The sequence below is a fragment of the Heteronotia binoei genome, chromosome 9 (assembly GCF_032191835.1).
Source record: "Heteronotia binoei isolate CCM8104 ecotype False Entrance Well chromosome 9, APGP_CSIRO_Hbin_v1, whole genome shotgun sequence".
Taxonomy (NCBI): Eukaryota; Metazoa; Chordata; class Lepidosauria; order Squamata; family Gekkonidae; genus Heteronotia; species Heteronotia binoei.
In genome coordinates this window covers 18,889,068-18,893,700 of record NC_083231.1, presented here as the reverse complement: position 1 = coordinate 18,893,700, position 4,633 = coordinate 18,889,068, and positions in this window count along the sequence as shown.

Below are 4,633 nucleotides of genomic sequence, written 5' to 3'. Positions count from 1 at the left end.
TTGTCCATGGGGTCGCAAAGAGTCGGACTCAACTGTGTGACTGAACAAGAATAGAGTTTTCAAGGCAAGAGATGTTCAGAGGTGGTTTGCCTTTGCCAGCATCTGCATAGCAATGCTGGACTTCCTTGGTGGTGTTCCATCCAAGTACTACCATGGCTGACCCTGCTTAAGCTTCTGAAATCTGACAAGATTGGGCTAGCTTGGGCCATCTAGGTCAAGGCTGAGAGTCATTAGATCTATTCTAAATTGTGATGTGATCATATCATAGGCAAGCTTTGTAGAACATTTATTTAGTATGTTGCTAGACCACCTCTTCACCATGTTTCCCAAGGTGGTTTACATTATTATTTAAAGCCAAAGAATAAAAGCAACAACGACTGGAACAATAAACAGCAGAAGTCATCCCCTTCCCCAATAGCACAAAGCTTAGCAAGTCTGAATGGGAGGTCCAGTAGTCAAGATAGTCCAGAAGACCCAAAGGAACATGATGTGATTACTTCCAGGGCAGAGTATTCCATAGGTAAGCCAGCATCAGAAGTTACCCCAGCCAAGCAATCATCATTTAAGGCTGGTTCTCTATGACTGGCCTCTTGTGCTGGTATCAAATTCCAGGTATTACTAGACATGTAAAGATGGATCTTCGGGACTGATGTCATTTAAGGTTTTCAAGGTTCCAAACCAGCACTTAGAACTGGGTCCAGAAACAGGTTGAAAGCCAATGTAGATGGTACACAATTGGCAATATCACAATGGTAGATCCAAGTAAGAACCGTAGGTGGCACATTTTGTACCAATGTTAGTTCCAGAACTATCTTCTATGGTAGCCCCACTACTTTAGTCAAGCCTGGGTGTTACTAAGGAAGATCGGCTTTCACCGGGAAGGGGTGTAGGTTGTAAAAGGTGTTCTGGGTAACTTCCAATGCTAGATTATCAAGACAATATAGAATCCAAAAGTGCCCTAAGCTCTGCAGCTGATGTTTCAGAACTGGTTGAAACCCACTTCATGGAGCAGTTCTTGCCCCCACCTACAGAAGAGATTTGAAGAAGACAAAAAATATATATACCAGGATGAAAAACCTCATCACACACACTTTTCAGTTTTCAAGTTCTGTAGCATGCTGTCTAATATGGAAACAAATCTGCATCCTACAATCACTCTTGGAGCTCACTAGAAGGGAAATCATTGTCTGCTACAAGCACAACTGTTTTGCAGTAGGCTTGGACTGCAAATTGCCAGGCATTTCTGTAAGACGCAGTTTAGCTCCAGTTGCTGGAGAAACTACGCCCTGTGAGATTTTCCCCACCAGACGGTGAGCTGTGTGTTGACACTAATAATCATTTCATTCACTGGTTGGAATGTTCATGAACATTCCATAACACCGCTGTAGCTTAGCCAATGCAGCTGGTAGGCAATATTTGTTTACCATCTTTTGGGTCTTATGTGCGAATGGCATTGAACTTCCTGACATAAAGAATGGTTTGGACTACTCCGAGCTACAAGTCTCAAATATGCTATATCATGCAAGGCCATGCTCCCAGTAAGTTAGACATGTTCATTTCATAGTACCATATATTAGGCATATACTATGGCTAAAATGCCACCGGCGAGTAAACCTTTGTCACAGAGAGGTCACCCAGTGGTGGGATGGACTCTGCCACGGCTCTGATCTTCTACTTGTTCCTTACCACTATATACCCCCAGGTGTTCTCCATGTGTTTCCTGTCTTGTTTCTTTTTTAAAAAATCTGCTGTCCATGGTACTAGCCTTGACACTGATGAGGCCACAACTCTATTCTGCTACAACTCTATTCTGCTATATTGGTGGATCTGTATGATATGGGATGTAGAAGGAAGATACAAATGATCTTAAGGGACCCTTCACATCCGGGCCACTTGCTATTTGAGATTTTACCGTCAGGTAGGCGATATAGAGTGTTGAAGGCAAAGACAAATAGATTCAAGGGCAGCTTCTATCCAAGTGCCGTGGTTAAGCTAAATGCAGGGTTATGAATGGTTATGTGTTTTTAGATGCATTTGAATGGTCTATGTATATGTCCTTTTGTGGGTGTTGATGTGTTGGTATGTTTGTGGAAGAGCACCTCATTTCGTTGCTCTCATTTTTTTTTTTGAGAACAATGACAATAAATTTATCTATCTATCTATATCATTGTCTGCTACAAGTGCAACTGTTTTGCAGTAGGCTTGGACTGCAAATTGCCAGGCATTTCTGTAAGACGCAGTTTAGCTCCAGTTGTTGGAGAAACTATGCCCTGTGAGATTTTCCCCACCAGACGGTGAGAGAGCCAGTTTGGTGTAGTGTAGTGGTTAAGTGTGCGGACTCTTATCTGGGAGAACCAGGTTTGATTCCCCACTCCTCCACTTGCACCTGCTGGAATGGCCTTGGGTCAGCCATAGCTCTGGCAGAGGTTGTCCTTGAAAGGGCAGCTGCTGTGAGAGCCCTCTCCAGCCCCACCCACCTCACAGGGTGTCTGTTGTGAGAGGAGAAGACATAGGCGATTGTAAGCCGCTCTGAGTCTCTGATTCAGGAAGAAGGGCGGGATATAAATCTGCAATTCTTCTTCTATTCCTTCCCCTCTTCCAGTCATGTGACAGTTATGAATTCATGTCATGTGTTTGTAGTCCAGCAAGTCCCAGTATGGAAAGGCTGAAGACCATCGACTTAAGTAGACACAACTATCAAGGAAAATAGTGGTTTTGTAAGACTATCCCCATCCTTCACTGGCAAATCCCATTACTTCCTTTCTCCGTTTTCTTCGTTTTTTTTTTTTTTTTGCACTCACGTGATGAACACAGTGGCAAATAGTTAATTTGTTTTATTTTTTTAATTTTCTGTTGTTAGCAGCAAATAAGGCATAAATAGAAATCCCTTAAAATACAGTTGACTCCATATATATAGCAAACTTGACTCCATATATATATGGAAAACTTTTGATCATATTGCTAAAATACTCTTATCAAAAGGCTGATGTTCACATGTAGCAGATTCAAACAGTGGAGGGGACTATACTATTTCAGTCTGCAGATGAGGGATCTCACTTTTGATTAGTCCCCCATATTTAAAAAAAAATATGAACCACACAAGTAGGACACTAGAAAAGGGAGAGCTGGGTTAGAATGCCCACAGTGCGCTTGTTCCATCTAATTTGTGGCATGGGTATTAGTCAAGGTGCTGTTCCAAAACAACATCTCCCCCTTCCTGGCAGTGAAGTTATTCTACAACTTCAATATTTTGCCATCTCATTCTGCTGCACACATAGACCACATCATTTTAATTTAATCCTGAGGTACAAACAGTGATTCAAGCTACGACAGTTGTGGTGGTGATATAAAGTACCTTTGTCAACAGTGCTCTAGTTTCAAGTCTATACTATGCTTGAATACAGTCCTACCCAGAGTTTGGTGTGATCCTGGATGACTTTGGCCAGAGTTGTGTATGAACAAAAGATATTACGCATACAGCTCAAGTTGATTGGATTGGCCGGCTTCCATCTTTCTAGAGCTGAAACATTTTCTAGTGGCTTGAGGCAGTTCCACAGTTCTCATGTCCAAGTTTGACTGTGATGGGTAACTATGTGACCTGTAAATACTAGCATATACCATGGTTGAGGAGAAAGTTGACTGCCCAAGCAGGTTAGGATGGAGAATCTTTCTCAGGTGCAAGAAATCGGCCACAGGATAAGCATAGACAAGACGTGAAATGGCTGCCACCCAGTGTTCCCTCTAAGCTGAGCTGATGTGAGCTAGCTCAGAGATTGTTAGCCTCCAGCTCACACATTTTTGTCTTAGCTCAGGAAAAACGGTCCCAGAACACAATAATTTATGCAGCAGCTCACAACTTTAATGTCAGTAGTTCACAACTTTAATACCAGTAGCCAGGCCTCAAATTCAGTGGGAGCTCAAAGGGGCACAGCTCCTGAACCTTTCTGAGAGTCCACTCCCTCCTTCTGAGAGTTCCACCTCCTTGTCCACTGAATAGTATGTGCAGCTGCATAACAATCCCTGGATGAGTTCCACCACCTATTTTTCTACAAAACGACCCCTGCTAGTAGCTCACAAAGTAGAATTTTTGCTCACGAGACTGCAGCTTAGAGGGAACATTGGTGACCGCCACATTGCCACCACAGTTATGTAAACACATGAAGGCCCAGCAGCTGGCAGCATCCATAAGAACATAAGAGAAGCCATGTTGGATCAGGCCAACGGGCCATCCAGTCCAACACTGTCACACAGTGGCAAAATTTTATATATATATACACACACACTGTGGCTAATAGCCACTGACGGACCTCTGCTCCATATTTTTATCTAAACCCCTCTTGAAGGTGGCTATACTTGTGGCCACCACCACCTCCTGTGGCCATGAATTCCACATGTTAATCACCCTTTGGGTGAAGAAGTACTTCCTTTTATCCGTTTTAACCTGTCTGCTCAGCAATTTCATTGAATGCCCACGAGTTCTTGTATTGTGAGAAAGGGAGAAAAGTACTTCTTTCTCTACTTTCTCCATCCCATGCATTATCTTGTAAACCTCTATCATGTCACCCTGCAGTCGACGTTTCTCCAAGCTAAAGAGTCCCAAGCGTTTCAACCTTTCTTCATAGGGAAGATCCAT